Raw genomic sequence first — 23,738 nt, 5'->3', positions numbered from 1 at the left:
ATATGATGTCCTGAGGGGCTGCCATGTATTTGAAACATGCTTTCTATCATGCATTGACTGTATGCATTTTGTTATGCACATTTTGTTTGTTTAAGTAAGGCGTATAGGATACACAGCTGTCTAGATGAAACTATAATACCCACATTTTGCACTAATAACATAATGCTGACCTCAAGACTATCAGAATAAATATTTACATTTCCATTTTATGAAGAAAGGAACCAAATTATTGGTTATGCTTTTTAAAAAAATTACCAGTTTACATAATTAATCAGGGTGCATTTTAAGTTCTAACATTTTGTTATATAATGCATCACTTAAAAATTCTAAGGAATGATCCTTTGTTTTTAATGATGCATAAGAGGAAGTAATGCTAGTTGGCAGTATTTGATTGTAAGAAATCAATAAAGTTTAGTTGTGTTTTATACCTTTGTTGACTGGTTGGTGGTTGAAAAGCAAGGAACTGTATGGCGTCTGGCTATTGTAAACTTTGAATAAGAATTTAAGAAGATGCTATCAAATTATTATTTTGGTGTGTTAAGGATTTTCCCCTATTGTTTTGCAATCCCTTTCCCCTCTAAAGGTGGTGAAGGGGAGTGTAGAATTTCCTGAGGAAATTTTCAGCAAAATCAAGTGAAAATCCCCAAGAGCTAAATGTTCCAAGCCTTTCTTTGGTGGAACTCACCTGGAAAGTGCCCAAGGCTGCTCTAAGCTGCTTGCAGCCATTCTTGTAGCACCTTTACCCGGTGGAGCACAGTGAGTGGGTGCTTTTTTCTAGGAGAAGGGATTGGAGAAGAGGAGGATGTAAACAAAACATTTCTTTGCAGATCACTAGGTATGTTAAAGCATGGACTTCCTGTGTGGAATTGTGAGACTGAGGCACATACTGCCTCCTGAGGGAGTGAGGACTTCATTGGGCTCAGTGGGTAGGGTTAGGCTTCTATGTTCAGTGAGGAAATTAGCCTAAGTAGGAAGGGTGAAGAGATAATGCAGAAGTCATATTTTTCCTGTCTTATTGTGTTGCAGATGAAACCATCTTAAAAGTTATACTACTTACTTTGTTTATCTCAGTGTTATAACATCCCAGATTTTTTAAGCCTAGCCTCATAATTTTTTTTTCCCTTTGACAGAGTCTTGCTAAATTGCCCAGGCTTACCTGAAGCAATTCTCAGCTTCCTGAGTTGCTGGTTTATGTGTGTTTTGACTAGGACTGTGATGGTTCCTTTGCAGCAGAATACCTTCCAGGGTAGATTTAAATAATGCTTCTTTTCTTTATTACATCAATCGTAGCCGCTGGACATTTCCTGGCTAGGATTGCTAGGTGTTCTTACATATTTTCTGTTTAGTATGAGGCACTTAAAGGGATTTAGAATAGCTTGCTTCCCCTAAATAATTTGTTCTGTATGAGTAAGGTGGGTCTTGTCTCTTCTTAGTGGTGGCCTCTCACTGTACTGTTCCTTTTGGGGGGTACCAAGGATTGAACATGGGTGTTGAACCACTGAGCCACATCCCCACCCCTTTTAAAAATAGAGTCTTGGCTAAGTTGCTGAGCCTGACCTGGGAACTTGATCCTCCTGTCTATGCCTCCTGAGCTACTGGAATTACAGGCTTGCATCAAGCTTGGCAGTCCTCCTGTACTTACCTGTTGAATCCAGATAAGTAACTGGGTGTTAATGCCTGAACCCGAGTTCTCATTTTCATCTTTTCAGAAAACATTTCTTTAAAAAACTCAATAGTATGGAATAATACTTTTATCTAGATCATATTGCCATGGTAATCCATACAACCTGGAAATCTTGTTTAAAAAAATGTAATAGGAGGAAGTTATTTGCAAGATAATCAGTTTCTTGCCGGGCGCAGTGGCACATGCCTGTAATCACAGCGGCTTGGGAGGCTGAAAAAAGAGAATATTTATTTCAAAGCCAGCCTCAGCAATGTTGAGGTGCTAAACAACTCAGTGAGACCCTGTCTCTAAATAAGATGTAACAATAGGGCTGAGGACTGGGCTCAGTGTTTGAGTGCCCTGAGTTCAATCCCGGTTACAAAAAAAAAAAAAAAAAATCATTTTTTTTTTCAAAAATTGTTTTCTTCTCTAGTGTTTTATCAGGATTATTGAAATGCACATATTTTTTCAAGTGATTTCAAGATATTAAAATACAGGAACGTATTGCTTTTTACACTGGGTACTTTTGTGTCTCACATACAAATATATTATTTACATATGTGTATATTCTATGTGTATATGTGTAAATATACATACATACTTTTTTTTGTACTTGGGATTGAAATTGGGAGCACTCTACCACTGAGTCACATCCCCAGCCCTATTTTTTTTTTTTTAATTTAGATACAGGGTCTCACTGAGTTGTTTTCCTTATTCACAGGTCAACTGGATAAGCTTGAATGTGTGTTTAACTTAAATGCCTTGTCTTTTTTTTTTTTTTTTTTTTTTTGGTACTGGGGATTGAAATCAGGGGCACTTAATCATTGAGTCACATCCCCAGCATCTTTGTATATTTTATTAGAGAGAGGGTGTCCCAAAGTTTCTTTGGCCTCACTAAGTTGCTGAGGCTGACTTTGAACTCAGGATCCTACTGTATAAGCCCATAGGCTGAGCCGCCTGGAGTCACTGGGAGTATAGGAGTGTGCCACTGCTGTCTTTGTTTGTTGTTTAGTAGTAGGTACTGAACACAGGGCCTCATGTATGGAATGCAAGCTTATTACCACCAAGGGGCATCCACAGCCCTTTTGAGACAGGGTTTCCTAAATGACCCAGATTAGCTTTGAACATGGAATCTTAGTGCTTCAGACTCAGGGACACTCAACCACTGAACCGCAGCCTCAGCCCTATTTTGTGTTTTATTTAGAGATAGGGTTTCACTGGGTTGCTGAGGCTGGCTTTGAGCTTGTGATTCTCAGTCTTCCAAGCCTCTGCGCCTGACTTTTTTTTTTCACCTTAAAGTGGGAAGTGTGCCTCCTTTTATAAAAGCCATTGCTGACCAGTGCCATCTGGTGGACAGTGAGAAACTGGTTCTTTTCTGGTCATTGCCAGATTGGCTGTGGAAGACAAGGGTCTGATTTATATCTTAATTAACTTGCTTTGTCTAGAATAGATACAGAAATCTGACTTAAAAGATAAAATGTCTTTAAGAACTGGACCAAGTTACCTCAGGGATGAAAGGCTTGCCCACTTATTTTCTGTCTGCTCATACTTTTCATGTTTTGCTGCTAGGGTTTACTCTCAAGGCTGACCTGTGCCAGGTTCAGTGGCACAGGCCTGTAATCCCAGTGAATTCAGAGGCTGAGGTATAGGGTCACATTCAAGACCAGCATCAACAATTTAGTGATATCCTATCAAAAAATAAAATGGGGACCTTGGGCATGGTGGCACATGCCTGTAATCCCAGCAACTACTGGAGGCCATGGCAGGAGGATTACAAATTCAAAGCCAGCCTCAGCAATTTAGTGAGGCTCTGAGCAAAACTTAAAAAGATCTTGGGATGTGGTTCAGTGGTAAAGTCCCCCAGTATCCCTTTCTCCCTCTCAAAAAAAGTAAAGAGTCTTAAGTGGATTATCCTTCCATTTTCTAAAAGTGAGGGTGGCACAGTTAGGCACTGGGTCTGGAGAATCAAAAAATATTTGGAATAGTCTTGTTCATTAGGATTTTTCAGTAGTCATGTGAATTGGAGTGAGGGTTGGGTAAATCAGTTCTTAGCCTGCTTCTCTAACATAGGTACTAAATCAGGAATAAAATTTAAAAAGGCTGGGACATTACAGGTATGATAAAATTAAGGGTGAAGGAACCAAGAATACAAATAAAAATGAGAATCTTTCTTGGTCCTAGTGATTGAATCTAGGGCATCACACATTAAGCAAGCACTCTACATTGAGTCACACCCCGTAGCCCTCTACCTTTGAATCAAACCTCTCCCCAAAGTTTAGTTGAGAATACTGGCTCGTGGTCCACTGAGCACTGTGGAATATGTGTTCAAATACTGAAACACACTTGATTGACTCTGAAAAATTTAACTACCTTAGTTTGAGAGATGTGAATGGAATACTTCTAACAAAGTCATCTGACTTACTCTCTATCAAAAGGATTTTAGTCTGGTAAAAAATCTGATAAGATATTTATCTATAACTCACAGGATGTTTTCTGAATTGTATATGTTGTTTTTCTTTTTAAGAAATTCTGCAGGGCTGGGGTTGTGGCTCAGTGGTAGAGTGCTTGCCTAGCATGAGTGAGGCCCTGGGTTTGATCCTTAGCATCACATAAACAAAGGTATTGTGTTCACCTACACTAAAAATATATACATTTTTTAAAAAATTCTCCAATAAGTCAGTGATGTGATAAACTGCTATTTTCCAAAGAGAGTTTTTTGATTTATTATTTCTTCCTATATTCTGCTTATTAAACATTTTTATAATTCTAGGATTGTGCATTTATTTATTCTAACTCTGTTCTTCAGTTTAGAGACAGTAACAATGAAGTCTAATGGGGTCAGTGTGAGGATCAGGTTGCAGAAATTTGAATACTGTATCTACCAGCTAAAAGGTGTGTAACTTTAAGTAAGTCATTTATCCTCTCTGTTCTGTGTTTCACACATGAGTAAATAGATGTGTATACACTGATATGTATATATAAATATTCATGTAAGGCATTGACAACTTTAAGTGCTTAACTAATATTAAGGTTTTATGATGGAGGCTAAAAGCTTATTTCCTTACAAAAGCCTTTTTTTTCTCTAAATTAAAACAAGGGTTACCTTGTATGCCTGTTCAGTGTGTATACTGAACAATTCTACCTTGCAGAAGTTGCCTTAGAGGCTAATATTCTGTCTTTGCTTCCATCACCTTGCTTTTTTTTTTTCTTTTTAACTGATCACTTCCAAATACCCTTTGAAATGAAATCACTGAGGTAGTTTTTTACCCAGAGCTTGCCTACTTATTGGCTTTTACTGAGATTTTTCTTGCTTCCTTGAAAAATGATAATACTAACTATAAAAATAAAAATTGTACATATCATTTGTACAATTCTCAATGCAGTGAATACACTTTGCCTTGCAATCTGTATTCCTGGTGACATTTCATTTTCAAGACAATTCTATGAGGTTGGATTTCATAAGCTCATTTTACAGATGAGGAGGAAGAGAGAACAGAGGACACACCCATATAAATGCTTGCTGCCTCTTCATATGGTACCCTTATCCACCTGGGATTCTGCCAGAATTCCTATCTTCCTCCCAGTGGTGGTGAAGACAAAGATAAAACCAAACTACAGCTTCTTCGATAGCTATCATAGTAAACTGTATAAACTGATGCATCAATGAATAATAACTCAACAAGTAATGCTCAATCAAGGAGTCAATTTACTTTGGTAGGAAATGGACATATTGATAGGTTCCTCTGCTTTGAACTGCTTGCAGAACTTGCCTGGACTATGTATCACTTGTATGCATTGTGAAGTATCTGTTGGTGCAGTGAATTGTGGTAGTGCTGGAGTATCTTTGCTGATGGTGTCACCGGTGGTACAATTTTTCCAAAGAAGCCCTCATTTGGCTTGGTGTCCTGGTGTTCTGCATCCTCCTCCCTTTTGCTAGTGATGGTCTAAAATTTGTTGGCCAACAGAGGTGAGGCAAAGAACCTCACCCCCCCACTCTCACCAATGCCAAATTTGGGGGCCAACAGAGGCGAGGCAAAGATCCTCATTCCCCCACTAGCAAAGGCCAAGTTTGGGGGCCAACAGAGGTGAGGCAAACAATCTCACCCCCCCCAATGGTGCATAGGCCTATCCACAAGTATAGCTGTATGCTGGACTGATAGTCAGTGATGGGTAAGATCCAATTGCAGTGGTACCAACCTAAGAGAGGAGGCTGATGCTTTGAGGTCAGCTCATCCAATGAAGGGTAAGACCATATGTAGTTGGACAGCCTAACAGGCATGGTCCCTAAGCCACATGCATGGTGTTTAATTAAAGAGAAGGGGGGAGATGCTGAGAGCCATAGCTGAGTTGGAATGATGCATGGCATTTTTGCCAGAATGGAGTGGTGGGGAGGTGATGCCAGCAAGCCATTGAGATGATAATGGTTATGTTAAGCTGTGTATTGTATATTAGACCCCTGCTGTCCGCCTTGGCCTGCTACTTTGGAGTTCTCACAGGGATTTCCTGGACAGTTCCCATTGGTTGGGAAAGTGTGGAAGAAGGGATTTCTGGAGGAGGGCCTTCCGTTTGGGGTGGTATGTCCTGGTGGAAGGCTGTGTGTGTAACATTCGTGGGAGTTTGGAAATAAAGTTTGTTCCTGCTTCACTGGCTGGTGATTTGTGCCCAGCCAGACTGCGGCATATTTTCATTCATGGCTTCCATGCTGACACTGTTAAAACTTAGTAAGAATTGTTTGAAGTCAGTTTCTTCTAGCAGGATTCCCCACTTCTGCTCTCAACAAGGGGAGACATACAAGGGAAAACTGCATCTAGCACTCTAGCAGGTGGTCTGCCCAAAGGGGACCCTGCCTAATGGGGAACAGGAGAGAGGGCAGGACCTGTAGTTGACATGTTTCCTAATTACTCTTAGTGCCAAGCTCAGGGATGGCTATCCTACGCAAGCTGACTCATTTAATTCTGAAAACAGCTACAAAAGAAGTGATATCATTCCCACTTTGAAAAAAGGTAAACCTAGGCTCAGAAGGATGGAGTCAAGGCCACACAGCACTCTACCTTTGGATTCAAACCCGGATCAAACCAATTATAAAAACCTCACCATTTCTATGATTCCACACAGTGCCAATTCCTGCTTATATTATCAGCTGTGTCTTAAAATATTAAGGCAGAAGGCTTAGCACTTTAAGGGTCTAATCATCAGAGAACCTACACAGGAGCCAGCATGCATAAGGGCATAACAGGACATTGGCATTCTGATGAAGGAAAATGAAGAGGAAGCTGGAGTGTCATAGGTCTGATATGCTTTAAAACAAGAAATCTTTAAACTAATAACAACAAATTAAAAATAGCCAAAATAAGGTTATATCTCATTTCAGAGGCAATTTCCGAACTTTCCGGACTACAATACAACTTTTTAAAAATGAAGATTAAATTCAAATACAGTAAAATGCACAGATATTAAGTGTAGGTTTCATGGTTTGCTAAACGTTTATACTGGTGTAATTCAACCTGCTATCAAAATATAGAACACTTCCATCATCCCACAAAGTTCTCTCATGTCCCTTCCTTGTCAATAACTTTCAGCCCCAGGGAAACCACTACTCTGATTTCTACCCCATTATTTACACTGCTTCTAGAACTTCATATAAATGGAATCTGACAGCATGTTCTTCTTTAGCTCAGCATAAAGTTTTTGAGACCTATACAATTTGATTTATGAATCAGCAGTTCATTTCAATGTATTTGCCTACTAGTATTCAGCAGAAGAGAATTCCATGATATAGACATACTAAAAAGTATTTATTCATTTTCCTGTTGATGAACATTTGGTTTATTTTCAGTGCCAAGTTACTCCAAATAAAGCTGCTGTAATATTTTCCTTTTTCTTGGGTAAATACTTTGGAATGGAGTAGTTATACATTTGGGTAAGTTCATGTTTAACTCCATGAGAAGTTACATCTCTGGACATGTGTGTATGTATGCTCCACTGTCCTCTCAATGGGATCAGTGAGAGGAAAGAGGAGTGGGGAAAACAAGAAGCATTCACTCTATCACAACAGCTCTCTGACCACTCTTTCCTTAAATACCTTCCCAGATTCCTCTTTGGGGTTTCTGGGTGGGCTGGGGCTCCAGCCAAGGAATCTGGAACCTGCACTCCCTCCCCTCTGTCTAAGTGGCTCCTCCCTTCATCCTCACTCAATACAGACTTACCTGTCATTATACAAAACCTTTTGTTTTAGGAAATTCACACTGAAATCACTATTTAGAGTTTGTAGTTCAGGAACAAAGGAGAAAGTCCAGGCCACTGACTGGAAAGGACATGATGGGAATAGGTCTAAGGAAACCTGCCAGTTTTAGAAGGAAAGAGATCATTCTCCCAAGGAATCCAATTCTTCATAAGGGTGCTCCATCAGACTACTCAGCAGGAAACAGGCCAATGCCCCTGCACTGTCAGGAGGCCAGGCCTATTGGGTGGTCTAAATTTAAGAAAAAAGAGAAAAACAAAAATCCTAAGAACTAGAGACAGACAGACAGACAACCGTAAGAAGGGATCATATCAGAAGTGATACCCAAGACAGGTACTGGCAACTTAGATTCTAGTCCAGGGAAAATGGGCAGAATTGAAAGATTTCCTGGGGCCAAGTACACCTCAAGTTTCAACTTTATTAATAATTTGAGATTTCCATAAAGTATATGACTACTGATATAATACTGTTTCCATCTGAGAAAAACAAACAAATTGAACTGCTAAATAAGCAAAGAGGAAATTCAAAATAAAAAAAACTGGGCCCCAAGACCTTGAACAGTGTTTACAGAACCATTCACAAGAGCATGCTCAGCTCCCAGAGCCCTAACCTCAGAGAGTGTAACTGACTTTTTATTCTACTCCAGAAAGGCTCCAAGACTGCACCTCTCCCTTTCTGTTTATTCCCCCCCCCCCCCCCCCCCCCCCCCCCCCCGATTCTCAACAAAGAAGCTCAAAGGTGTTGAGTGCCAGTGAAGGGGGAGGAATGCAGATTCTTTTGACATCAGCTTTTTGTCTCAAGGCAGACCAGGGGGAACAGTGTGGGATTAGGGTAGGCAACTTTCCCAGAAGCCACTACGAAAAGCAGGCACTCTGCAAGTCACTGTATGCTAGATAGTCTAGAAGTCCTGCCAGGGAAGAGGTCATACAATCAGACAAGTGCATTGCTGATAGTAAGAGAAGGATGACTCCTAAAACACCGGCCAGAAGTCCAAGTTCCAAGCCCCAAGCTAGAGAGTCAAGAAGGAAATGAAAATGATGTACATGGATTTTTTTCAAACAAACTCTTCCTCCTGGAGGGCCTAATAAATTCTCTGCTCTTCCCTTCAGCAGTCCTGAATCCACTGAGAAGTCAAGCTGAAGAAGCAGCTGAGAAAGGAAACCACCTGAACAGAACTGAGCCATACAATTCAACAGAACTGAGCCATACAATTCCAGAGTGGATCTTCCCTCTGAAAATAGTGGGGGGCTTTCTTCAATCTCTAACCAGGTAAACCTCCACAGGAAGTTCAGACTGGTTTTCTGCTTTCTTTCCTCCTTACCCTTACTACCACCCCTATGTTACTCTACCTTCACCTTCCTTCCTCTTTACCTCAGCCAAGGTCATGAGAGGGAGATACCTTAGTAAAGGGAAGACCAAGTCTCTGGGGCTCAGATGATTAAAAGAAGATTTAAAATGATATATAGTTTCCATATTATGAAAGCACTATTAACATGAAGAAATTTTTATGAGATGAACAGTCCAGAGACACAAACCCCCTAAGTAGAGGAGAGGAAGTAACACCTAACATTAAGGGCTGTCTTCTCTTTGCAGCACTAAAAGAGCTGATATAAGCACAAGAGAAGAGAAACCTGGGCTGCTATTAAGGAAGCACATGTCTGTCGATAAGACACTGAAGTCAGCAAGGCCTAAGGTCTCAGCCCATCTATGCACAACTACAGAGCCCAAATACATTGGTTCTTCTCTCCAGACAGCAGCCTGCATGACTCAGACACAGATTTCAGGATAAATTGGGCTTTCTGTCTGTGGTTACAAAAAAAAAGGAGACAAATGTGTTTTAGTCTTATCATTGAAAAAGCAAATGCCAGATACATCTAGTATCCCAGATTTTTAAAAAAGGATAATTCTAGTCTAAAACTAAAGAGTTACTATAGCAAAAAGTGCAATATAAAACCTCAATATTCAATAAAGTCAAATAAATAAGAGGAATTAATTCCTTAGGACACAATGAAGTATGTTAATCTTAAAAGTCTATCAGACTGACTGAGATGACTATCAATACAGAAAAATGTTCACAAATAATCCTAAGTGAAAAACAGGATACAGAATGTAATACACCAAATAAAATACAAAACTATACCTAGTATAGAAAGAGTAACATGATTTAATATTACCATAAATTTTAAAAGTTGGAATACAATAATTTTTAAATGAATAAATCAAGTCAGTCTAGCATTCTCTGGCTGCCTCCAATTACAAAAGTGTCTGTCATCATCTCTATGCCTCTAGTCATCTGCAGTCTGCATTATTCTTCTCAAGAAGCAAAGCAGCCTCAACTTAAGATGCTTTGTTAACTGCTTATTAACCATTATAAATCAAAAGTCGACCAAGTAACACTCAATCTGTTGGTCAAATAGATTTCTCAGAAAATTTCAACAACTAGAATAGGTGTTTGAGAAGATTTAAATGCCCTATAAAAGGGCAAATTAATTTCTCTGCCTCATTGAATTTGTTATGCCAGAAATCTAATTCCATCTTCCAATGTAAGTGATAAAGAAAGGCAATGTGAACTCTGGACAGCCCACTTGAGTTTGAAACCTAACTCTTACCACTTATTAGGTATGTGGAAGTGGGCAAGTTATGTACTTTTTTATTTATTTGCCCTTAATCTTTTGATCTGTAAAATGAGAAAAACAACCCACATAAAGTTAGTTCGAGAATTAAATGACATTTCTTAGAAAATGCTTAGAACAGGGTCTAGAATATTGTAAATGCTCAAACATTAATTACTGTTATTTATCACTATTTCTTTTATTTTTAACACAATATCTGTTCCCTGTACCCCCAGTCCAGTAATCTTTTTTCAAAGTATAATTAACCAGAATGAATGGAAGACTGTACTCTCGAAACATTATTAATCAATAACAGCATTAGTTACATTGAGAATATAAATCAAAACACAGCATTGTAATTCTAAGACAATACACAAAATTTAACAAGTATTAACACTTAATTGTAATTTGTGCTGAACTGAATAAAGATCCACCTTGATGGCATAATAAAACAAAATTGTTTTTGTACTATTAAACTATTTCTTTAAGTTTGAGTAGAGGGAAACATCTATAAATGCTTTGCTCAAAATACTATTAGATCATAAATATTCTCTTCAAATCCTGAGATTTGCAACTATGCACTCAATTTTACTTTAGAAACAATATGCATATTTCTGGAAAGTAAAACTTGCCTTAAGAACCCATGATATTAAAAAGAATCCATGAATCCGCAATGTTGATTTTTTTCAACAATCTTTACAATCTTTAAAAACATTGCAATAATCTCTAAAGGAAAAATCCTTTGTAAAATTTTAAATCTCATGGAAGTTTTACACATTTTTCTTTTAAGAAAACAAATATTAAAATTATTGATGTAGGGAAATTTAGGTGCTTAAAGATCTGTAAAATCCATTTTAACTCAAGAAAGTCCTTTATATAAAAACACTCACCTCCCCACTAATGAAACCTTGGGGAGCCTGAGTTAATTTTAATATATACAAAGCTCTGAGCCAGGAATGCCTTCCCCATTCAAACCCACCACCCCTCAGTCAATCTCAAGTCCCTTTGTCTCCCCACCTCTCCTATACTACTATAACAAATTATCATCTTCCTCTGTCCTGCCACAGTAAAACACTTACGTGGAAGTTATATATAATCAACTTGGGCTCAAGGTTAGAAATTATGATATTTCCCCATGTAGATGATAGGTAGAATTGTAGCATGGTCCCAGGTATACAAGCACCTTCTCCCAGTTATTCAAGTCACTATGGTGGAGAAACCCTTATCTAGTTACTATGGTGAAGGAGATTTGCAAATGCAACTAAGGTCCAAATTCTCTGACTGTAAACAAAGGCGATTACCTATGTAGGCTTGCCCTAATCACATAAATCCTTTAAATCAAAATCCAGACAAGTCAGAGATATTTGAAGCTTGAAAAGGAATGGATAAAGGGAGATTATCCATAGCCAGTTGGGAGATGTAGGAAGCCATGTGCCCAGGAATATAGGCAGCAGCTGACTGCCAGGAAGGGGATAGGGACCCACAGCCCTACTGCCCCAAAATAATTGAATTATGCCAACAATCTGAATGAGGCTGAATGCCCCCAGGACCTTTAGAGAAGAAAGCCCAACAAACATTTGGATTTCAGCTTTGTAATACCCAGAGCAGAAAACAACCAGTCATGTTATACTAGAACTTCTGATGTATAGAACCATGAGCTAATGAATGTGTTACCAAAGAAAACTTAAATAAATCCTCTAGCTTCAGTTGCTATTTATTGACTTTAAATTACTAATTTTGGAGATCACAGAGCTAATAATAAATTATTAGTCTTCCACTAGCTGTGTTTAGATAATACCTCTGATATGTGGACTATGATGATAACTGTTGCCTACATTTCTGTTTAGGGAACTGAAGACCACTTTTGCTGAAAGCACTAACTATTCACTTGGGACTGCAGATGTCCCATGGGTGACTGAATGTTGGCATCTCTATCTTTTTATTACGTGTATCTCCTTTGTTGTATTAACTTTTGGGTCAGATTCTATTCAGCTCCACAAGTAAACCTGTTGAACATTTGAGAAATGTTTTGCCCCAAACTATAATATAGGATTAATATGACAAGACCCACCTTCCTAGTTTCTCCCCACTTAAAACTAAAGACACCTGCCAGCTGCCATGCCCAGACACACCAAATCATGGATTTAGTGAAAAAAGGTAGCATGCAATTTCCTGGATGATCACTACCTAGTCACAGAAAAGACATGAATATCCCTTCCTTTTATTAGCCCCTCTCTCACCATTCCTATCCTAGATCTGTAATCTTCAACCACCTGCTAGAGTCCAGAAGCTTATTTGTGGGCAAAGCTCCCTCTTCCCATTTTTGGCCACTGCATAAAGCTTTTTTTTTCTCCCCAACACTCCACTCTCAGACAGCAGTTTTTCAGTGGGTTGACCTTCTCATCTGATGAGTTATTTAAGATACTTGTGGTAATTCATAACAGCAACAAAAGAAAACTAATACAATATATACCTGTCATTCTCTTGGTCTGAGAAGCTTTTGGGAGGGAGGGAACATGATATCATACTTTGAAATATCTTAAGCATACTTTTGGGGACATACCAGAAACACAATACTATTAAACACTTGCTGACTTAACTGAACTGAAATATAACAGAAAGGTTGAGCAAGCAACACAGATGAGGATCACCTATAGAAAACTTCCAGGCAGTTCTCAAGAAAGTACTGTGCTAATGACTGCAGATCAGGGAATTACATCAGGACAAAAATTTAAGAGATGTTCCCAGAGACAGAAGCCAAGTTGTTTTCCTTTCTATTTCCAGCATCCTGAAGTCATTTGGTCATTCTCTGAAGATTGCTATGGTAGCAGTTGATCAATGCTACTTTTGGTGTCAAACAATCATTGCTCCCAAAATGTAATGACTACATTTCTTGGCCCTGGCATAACTGAATATCAAAAAAAAAAATAGGCATATTGGGAGAAAGTATTCATAATAGATCTCAGAAAAGAATCCAATAAAGAATATGCACAAGTGGAGCATGCCTGGAATCAGAGCAAAATTAATTCAAAGGTCCACCAGTAGTTAATGCTTGTACAAGATGACAGATGTACTTAGGTCTCATAAAGACTTTTCCACACACACAAAAAAAAAAGTCTCAAGACTTTTCCCAAAAGGAACCTAGAGGGAAACAAAATGATATTCTGTGTGATTTCATTTATATTATGTTTGAAAACACAAAGGATGTTTTAAGAGTCCAGCCTGTCTCTGCTCTGGTATCATAATGCGGATAATTAAAAATTTCCTAAATGAGGGAAATCATATGTTATCAATGCTTCTCTATATTCCTCCATGTAGGACAAGGCACTCTGCATCAGACACTCAGCGAATGTCTGTAGGATGCACCAACGGGAGACCCGCTACCTTTCAAAAACACTCAAGTCCTAAGTCATGCGCCTCACTGGAAGTGCTACCTCCATAGGAATGGGCAGTCCTTGTTTTAAATTTGTAATAACGACTCATCTCCTCTTCTCGCCTCACAATACAAGGTGGGTGGTGAGTCTAACCAAAGCCGAAGTGTAAGTAAGAGGGAGGAAAAATACTCATTTACACCACCAACCAGTATCTACTTCAGCCAGCACGACCATAGCCTGATACTGCGCATGTGCACAACACCCAGCCGGCCATGCTCATGCACTCGCTCATTGTAGGCCATGCACATGCGCTGTGTCATTGTCAGCCTGCACAAGCGTGGAGTAGACCTTTTTCTTTTTACTGACGCCGTAGCCCCCCTCCCCTGCTGCCTTTGTAGGAAGGGCTAGCTGGCTTCTTCTTCTTTTTTTTTTTTTTTAAAGAGGGGAGAGAGAGAGAGAGAGAGAGAGAGAGAGAGAGAGAGAGAGAGAGAGAGAGAGAGAGAGAGAGAGAGAGAATTTTTTTTTATATTTAATTTTTAGTTATTGGCGGACACAACATTTTTGTTTGTATGTTGTGCTGAGGATCGAACCCCCGGGCCACACACATGCCAAGCGAGCGAGTTACGGCTTGAGCCACATCCCCAGCCCTGCCCTCTTCTTGTTGTTCTGGACTATCCAGGGGGTGGAAGTGACTGCCACAATTGGATGCTGCCATCCTATCCAGTCTTTCTCCTGCTCCCCCCTCCTGCTTTTCAGAGGCTGGCTCTGGAACTTCCTGCTTGTCATTAGTTCCATCTTGATGCTAGAAAACCTTGTCTGGACTCCCACAGCTTTTCCTGTCTTCTCTGGGTGGATTATAAAAGGCGGAGCTTGGAGTGGTTTATTTGATCTGGTGGGAAGGTGTCAGCCAGGTGGTGCCCTGGGAGGTGGCTCACGTGCCTGGAAATCTGCAATGAACATATTATCTTTTAAAATAACTATGTTTTAAGAATTAGTGATCATGTTGCCTTTTCTTATACTAAGTCAGAAGATTAGTCACTTTTGATGTTTGTAAGAACGAAGGTAATTTAGGGTTGAGGGTGTAGCCAGTGGTAGAGTGCTTGCCTGGTAGGCAAGAGGCCCTTAGCTCAGTCCCAAGTACCACAAAAATAAAAATAAAAGACAATATATTCCATTATCAGTGGACTAGACAGATTGCCAAGCTGTTAGCTTCTCCTTGGTCTCTGCCTTTCCATGTTGAAAAAGTATTTCAATAGTACTCAAATGAACTTAAAGATAGAGTGTTTCTTAACTTTTTAAGGGTCAGAGACCTGTTTGAGCATGCTACCCTTCCTTCTTTTTCTTTATTCCTCCTACCAAATGAATTTTACATACAAAGTTTAGGGAGGGCACAGATCTGCTAAACCCTATTTATTAACCTCTGTGCTCCACCTCGTTGTTCTTTGTTTTGTTCTGCCCCATACTTCTTTAGAACGTTTATGGCGTCAAACTACGTGATTTATAACTGGGTGGTTATAAATTTTGGGTCCAACTAGATCCAGATGATCTCTTTGAAGATACTGCAGTCTACAGATAATGTCCCCTTGCTTGAAACAATTCAGTGGCTTAATACAGACCCTAGAATGAATCCCAATTTACACAACATGGTTTTGAAGGCCTTCAGAGGCTTGCCATCTCTCCAGGCTTACCTTCACTCCAAGTCTCATCTCTGAGGAGAGGGCAAGTTTTGTGTTAATTGTCTGTTCAGAGTTACGGTAACTTACAAGTCATTGGTGCATTGTAATTATGTTTTAATGAAGTAAATAATAAATGAATGAACTTCATGCAGTGACTAGTTGGAAATTGATATTTGAAAGGAGAATGCTATAGAATGACTTTCAGGTAAAAGAGCAGTTAAGGAGATAATTTTGTTAATGGTATTTTTCTCTTTTGGAGAAGAGAATAACCTACCAGTTTTGCAATGTTCTCTGCCATATGGAATCTCCACCCCTCTCCTCCCCTAAATCTGTTTTTTTTTTTCTTTTTTCCTCATCCAAAGGACTGATACATCTAGCAAAATCAGTGTTTGATTTGCATCTCTATTTTTGTGCAAGTATATAGTAGATAACAAAGTCACCTAAGCAAACTTCTGGTATCCTACCCAGTCACCTAAGCAAACTTCTGGTATCCTACCCAGTCACCTAAGCAAACTTCTGGTATCCTACCCACCTCCCATTTCAATCATACCTGCAGCTCAGCTCATCTCTCTTCTTCACTTCTCTTACCCTGGGGAACCCATCTCTTATGTCTGGATCCTTGCAAGAGTCTCCCAGTGGGATTTGGGTCTCTTCTTTATCCATCCCCAACCCAGACCATCCTCCCTGCTGACTGACAGAATGGGCTTTCCAAGTCACAAATCTAACTGTGCCACTTATTTTATTATATTTCTTGGGTTGCTTTTACCTTGAAAATGAAAACCAAATAAATTTAGACTTTCTATATAAGGTCCTAAATAACCGGGGCACTACCCTCATTTCTAACACTTAATGCCTTTTGCTCCAGCCAAGTTACTAACTCTTTTTCCTAGAGTGTACATTGTTCTCTTAACTCATACTTTTGTTTTCATTATTTCCTCTCCTAGAAATGCTTAGCTGCTTGCCTCACTACCATCTGTTTTCTCTGAGTTCTAATTCTGCTTCCAATGAGACACTTTCTGCCATCTAAAGCGTCTTCCTTCTCCTCTCCTTCCCATCTCTGTTTTGTCCACGTGTCTGAGGACACGGAGCACAGGATGCTTTGCTAGGCTCCTTTATGTAATGCTAATTGAGTTCAAATAATAATTTCCTTTTTTTAGGAGACAGACAAGTGGATGCACAATCATTTGGCTTCCTGTTACTAAAGTCAATCCTGCTTTTAAAAGATTGCTTTTTTTTAAATTTCTCCCCTTCATATCTGAAACACAATGATCCATTCCCAACCACTGGTTACCTCTTTGATAGTCATATTCTTTTACCATATGGTTTCTAATGAGAAGCCTTCTTTGGAACTAGGCTCTTCCTGCTACGTCTTTACACATGAGAGTTTCCTGATGTCCAAGAAACCATGTTTTTCTTATTCTGAATTCTATTCAGACATTTACTAACTCTTGGTGCCTAAATTACTATCTAATAGAAACTACTTTCCATGTGTAGCTCCTTCCTGATTCATTCTCCAAAGATTATATATATATATATATATATATATATATATATATATATATATATATATATATTAGATGCAAATACTTACAGGCATTTTGTACTCAGCATGAAAAACAGAATTCATCATCCTTTCTTCTCTCCTTCAATGTTTCCTTTGTCAGTAAATTTCACAACAATCTACTAGTTGTTCAAACTAAAAAGCTGGGAATCATGCTTGATTCCTCTTTTTCATATGCCCTCCACACAATAACCTTGTTGTGGCCCCATCATTTGTCTCTCCTGGACTTGCACATTGCCCTATGAGTTGTTTTCCTGCTTCCACTGTTGATCCAGATGATCTCTTTGAAGATACTGCAGTCTACAGATAATGTCCCCTTGCTTGAAACAATTCAGTGGCTTAATACAGACCCTAGGATGAATCCCAATTTACACAACATGGTTTTGAAGGCCTTCAGAGGCTTGCCATCTCTCCAGGCTTACCTTCACTCCAAGTCTCAGTTTTCACTTTTGTCAGTTCCAACAACTAGCTGTGCACCTTCATCACTCAGGGGCTAGCGACTCATTGCTCCAGCATGGAAACTCCTTTTCTCCAAACACCATCCTCCTATAGTCTCATTAATTTCAATTTACCCTTTCTGTCATGGTTGATATGCAATGTTTATATCCTTTTAAAAAATACCTTTGGTTCAGTTTCCATGTTCCCATCATTCACAGTTATCCAGTATTCCTTGATTGCCTTTTATATATTAATTACTGAGGATGAAGATGATGGACTGTTCTTAGTTACTGCTTTCAAGGGCCTCCAATCTAGTATGGAAAGAGAGGCATTTATTTGTCTACATCACCAGATATAAACTCCCTGTGGACAGTTGCCAGAGTCATCAAGGATTGAGTGGCAAAGCATCAAGAGATGGTAGCAGGAAATAGCATGAGAGAAATGCTGGAGTACATCCATGCAAGTTAGGAAAGGCTTTGAGCTGCCAAGAAACCTGATCCATATCTACCTTGGTAGCTCCTGTCACTGCCCAGTATTCACACAAAAGGAAACTTCATACATCTTTTTTTTTTTTAATATTTATTATTTTTTTTTTAGTTTTTGGTGTACACAACATTTTTGTTTGTATGTGGTGCTGAGGATCGAACCCGGGCCACACACATGCCAGGCAAGCGCACTACTGCTTGAGCCACATCCCCAGCCCAAGGAACTTCATACATCTTGAGGCATTTGTAATTTATGTGTTTCCTTATGCATAGCTATAGATGAATTAGCACTGATGACCCATATTCTGCTAGCTAGCTTATTGAAACAGGACCTAAGCCTCCTCCAAATTCCTTCCCAAGTTATGCCTGAGAACTTCTGCAGTAGTGTGAGCCCTTCTGTATACTTTCCCTTCAGCAAGCACCTGAGTTCTTCACCAGTGCTATGCTTCCTTTGCCAAAGTTTCCTAGAGCCTCCTTAGGATGTAGGTGATATTACTGAGGGGCATCATATTACGAAGTCTCAGCCAAAGTCTTGATATCAGTTAAGACTTAAGGACTATACATGAATAAACTACTTGTTAAGCTATCCAGTATCATCTGAGACATAGAGTGCCTTGTTTGTTGTTTCTCAAGAATCTCAGGAAACAGGGTGGATATTTGGGATCATGGGGCTGCTGGATAGAAAGCACATTGTGCTTCTTCTCTGGAATAATATGATAACTGCTTACCACATGAAAAATGGCTGTTCCAGTTGATATAGGACTTCTTGGTAATGGAGGGAAAATCTTGAAGCTCAGTCAAGATGCTCTAAACCCCTAACTCAGACCCATTGCAAGAAATAGCACATTGTGCATTGCATATTCTAAGATATGGGATAAGCAACCCAAGACAAACCCACTGCAACAAAAAGCTAGTTGAGCCCCTCAGAAGTCAGTCACAGCCTTCTCAGGGGTGTCAGTGTGTTGCTTGTTTTGGAGATACCTCTCTGAAGAATCTTTTTAAAATAGTCTATGTTTTCTCCATCACAGACCAAAGTATATGTGAGGTAAATATCTGTGGATCACAGGCTTACTTAGGCAGAGGTAGTCTTCATTTTTTTCAGAGCCCTGCAGGTCCTCTGTGACAGTATGCTGAGTTCCTCTATAGTTAAACAATCTGTATTTAGAAAGAGAGAGATCAGGAGAGTGAGGGATATGGACAGTTCTTTGATCATTTAGTTACTTGCTTATTTCTCACCTGAGAGATGCATGGAAATATTTAAAGGCAGGAAAGAGAGAGACTGTAAATAGGCCTGCCCTTAACATTTGCTTGGTCTAGGGCAAGATTATAAATAGGGGCCTTGATACGTGAATGCCTCAATATTTAAATGTACAAATCAAGCTAATAAACTATAAACTAAAATGTGGTCTACTCTTCTAGCTTGGCAAACAAACCTTCATAGGTCAAAAAGCTAGAGTTTGATTAGAAATGCTCAAATTCATTGGAATTCTATTCTGGATATTATAGTGTAGTCATATATTTTTGACCCAGTCCCTCTCTCATTCATTCCTTGCTTCTCAGGGAATGACAAGGGGACTTGTGTTCACACACATGAAAATCCAACCCACATGTTCAAGCTTCATCCATCTTCTCCTCCAGCCTCACAAACAGCCTCCTGCTGACCACCTCTCATGTCTTTGTGCAGGCACCTCAAACCCAGAACAAGGGTTTTAGAATCCCTGAAGGGGATACAGAACTATTTGGGCAGGAGATTATGAGGTTCTCAGTACCTAGAGCACATTCTCAAAGCGGGACCCTGGGCCCATGTGACACTCTTCCCTGTCTCCAGACTCCTTGCTCAGTGCAGAAGGGCACAACAAGAAGGGAGCCCTCTTGCCCAAGCCAGAGTGTATATGGCCTATAGCCTGTGCTGGAGAGAAGGCCCTGATAAGGAGCTTGAGTGAGGGTCAAGGAATTCCATCTTTCCTTTCAGCTGAGCTGGGAGAGGGAAATGCAGGCCCAGAAAGAGATGCATTTTTAATTGAGAGAGCAGGGAGTTGATGCGGTCTCTAACTTGTAGTCCTGACTTTTACAGGGACAGGGAAGGGGAGTATGCATCATCCCTTGCTAGGTGGAGGGAAGATGGCAGAAACTTGGGAGGAGTCAGAGGCAAGATTTGGAAAAACCACCCTCTAATACTATCATGAGAGTAGGCTGAGAAGAGACCTATGAAAACTTCCTGACAGTGCCAAGTGTATATTCACATGGGCATGTTGGGCACAGCTCAAATCCAGAGTGACCTTTACAGCAACTGCAATGCAAATGGCAACTTCTGGAGTCAAGCACTGTGCCTCTTGCACAGACATACCTGGCACACCCAGGCTCATGCAATCTTTTCTCTGAATTTTGATCTCAACAGGTTATATTGTTTTGCAAACTCTGAATGAGGGAAAATAATTTTATGGGCCCCTGTGCTTAATGGAAATACTTCCTAAATCCGTGTGTGTAAAGTAAACACCAATTTAGCACTACATATATAGTCCAAAAATGCTGATAAACGACGTCCCAAATAGTGTGATACTTACTTTTCATTTTGAGGGACAGGATCATGCTCACAAGGTGGCATTTTCCCCACCATTGGAACCCACCTCTGTGAATCCCACACATATGATGTTGAGTTTTGTCTGTGTTTTCTTTCCGTATATGAAAAGCATTATTTGAGTTGCAAATATATTCATTATTATTGTATTCCAAGGATTTTCCATAATTATTTTTATATAATATTTTACTTTGTCTCTTATTTATATAAATATTATCAACAATTTCAAATGTAATATTTGTTTTATAATTTTGTTTTTAGGCTTTTTGTGACATTATATCTACAGAGAATCTTTTGAAATAATTAACATATTTTTAGTTTTAATCTTGTTAGTCATATTGTGCTTTGATTAGTTTTTTTTTTCAAAATATTTTATTGATATTTAAATTACTGGTGAGGAAGAACTTACTTCTATAATTTTCAAGATTTGTTGATTTCTTATAATTTTTTTCTACTATTAAAATCTGTGATTTATTGACTGTGGTGTGGGTGACTCAGAACCTTTAGATGGAGACCTGAATCCAAGACACAAGCATGCACAGAAGGAGGCACCAAATGACATTCAGGATCATGATGGGGATGTATTAAAGGGCAGTACACAACAAATGGTCAGATGATTGGTGGGACAGGAAGGTTAGGGCTGGGGACAGAGAATCAGCAGATCATTACTGTACTCAGAAACCCCAGATATTCATCTACAAGTGTCAGATTTATAATTGTGTGCAGAAGCCCACAGGTATGATGGGGCTCAGTCCACCAATAAAATAGCCATATTAACAGGAGAACAGTAAAGGAACCCAAGAGTTTAAGGAAAGGCAGAACTTTTAGGAAGAGCTTGCTTCATCAGACTTGGTGTTAATTGTCGAATAAAGACAAAGATGACAGGAGCACCCAGACACATAAATCAATGTTACTTGTGTGTTAAGAATAAAGTGCTTGAGCCTGGTGTCATGACACATGGAGGTTGTGGCAGAGGATTACAAGTTCAATACCAGCCTCCCCCACACAGATTTTGAAGATAAAGCTGGGGTCAGGTGGAGTACTGCTGTCTGATGGAGAAGCAGATCTAAAGAGTTATGCCAGCAATCTTTATTTATATATGTCTCATTATCAGGCTAACGACTATGCAAGCATGATTCCTTGTATTTGGAAAGTTTCCAAACTAAAAGCCTCTATACAGATTTCCCACAGTTGCAATGTGAATGTTAGGAGTTTTGCTTAGCAAACCTGAAGGTCCAATGTATAAAGTTACTGTTAAGCAGGCAGGCTCAGGATTAGCAGAACTGGTGAAACACTGTGGTTATTTGCATGAGAATTCCTCTATCTCAGGGAGGTATGTGCCTGAGATCAAAGTCAAGACTGATAAGCACAGAGCCTCCACAGGCAGGGCTTTACCATAGCAGCTAAGTATCCTATGCCTTTGCACAGAAACATTCCCAGGCACCAGGCAAGCCCCAGCCATGAGGTCATCAGAGACCCCAATCTCAGTCACTTCTTTCAATTTTTTTTTTTTGTCACCACTCTCCACAGAGGTGAAGTCCTGTGTGCATGGGGAAATAAACAGGCTATGGGGCTCCAAATTCCCAGCCCCCTTTCTATCTGATTCAAGGCTTCATCTTTCATACACTGAATGATTATGGACACAGGTGCCATAGTTACAGAAGAGTCAAGAGCAGAGGCTGATGTAGGATACAGGGAGAAAGTGAGGGTCCTGCAGGCAGATTCTTGAAGAGAGACAGAAAGAGTGGGCTCTGGGGGCTGAGACCCACAGGGACAGTGTCAGTGGACAGCTCTGCAGAGGACAGCCTCTTCCCTCAACACAGCACAAGATCCTCCTTGAGAGGATGGGAGAGGGCAGTGGCTCTAAAAGCAACAGGGCAGCTGCCATCACTGCTCCACAGGTGCTGGTGGGTTTTCCTGGGCTCACCACCAGCCAGGTGCTGTGCCATACCCCTCTGGAATGTTGAGACATTCAATCACAACAGCTCTCAAGCAGGCATTCTTAAAGAGGGGGACATTGAGATGGAGTGAGGCTGATGACTTTCTTAAGCCACAGAACTATTCAAGAGACAGCACAGGGGCTTGATCCAGGAGTCCTGGCTCCAGATACACAATGCAGCCATTCCTGCCTGAGGACAAGGGACCTTTTTTTGTTGAGTTGGGTCAGCTGTTAAAATCCTCTCTACACTGAGAGTGGGAGGGTTGAGTGATGGAACGACAGATGCCAGCTCCTGCCAGAGCAGATAGCAAGAATTTGCCCCATGTGGGTAAAATAGTCTGTCTTAAAGTTTCTGCCCCTCTAACACACCCTATGTGTATATCATAGCCCATCCCCTGCATGGGGATCAAGCTTCCAACCCTCTTCATATGAAGCTTAAGTCCTGGGTGTCTTGGGTTTTCATTGTCCTGGACTTCAGTTCATAGAGTAGAAAACAAGTCCTGTCCTGGAACTGAGGCTAGAGAGCCAACTCAGGAGGAGGCCAGTCTGGGAAAGTGAGGGCCCCAAGCTTTATTTCTCCCTAACCCAAGGAACAGACCAGATAGTCTTTCTGTGGAAGCTTCACCCTGTTTTTGAGGAGTAGGATAGAGGCAAACTTGTGGCTGTGGACAAAGTGACCCAGAGTTACTTGGGCTTAGAGGGGGCCTTATTGATAGCTGGAGGGAGATTTGCAATCCCATTAGGTGGTTTAGGGGTCTACTACTTGTGTTGGTGGAACCTTACTTTTCTGTATTTTATTGAAATTGTGCAATAGAACACACATCTAGAAAGAGCACAATATCCCTTTATGATCATTAATAGGCAATTGAAGTGAACACTCAGGTGCCACATTAGGATGCAAGCACTCCTAGAAAGCTTCTGTCCCCTTGATCAACAAACAAAAGCCTCCCACATCATCACTTGCTGTCTCAGGCAGTGGCTTTCTGTGCTCATCTGTTTTCACACTGCCCAATGCTGCTCACTAACATCATGTCTGAGTTCTAACTGATTCAGACTCCGTGTATATTCTTCCATGTCTGATTTTGTGGATGTGGCTTCATCCTGTCTGTCATGGTGAATAGTGTACCTTTGGGTTGGCATGTCAAGGTGCTTATCTGTCTGCTGCAACAGG

This window comes from Marmota flaviventris, chromosome 13, assembly GCF_047511675.1.
Source record: "Marmota flaviventris isolate mMarFla1 chromosome 13, mMarFla1.hap1, whole genome shotgun sequence".
Lineage (NCBI taxonomy): Eukaryota > Metazoa > Chordata > Mammalia > Rodentia > Sciuridae > Marmota > Marmota flaviventris.
The sequence above is the reverse complement of the archived record's forward strand: the minus strand, read 5'-3'. Positions refer to the sequence as shown.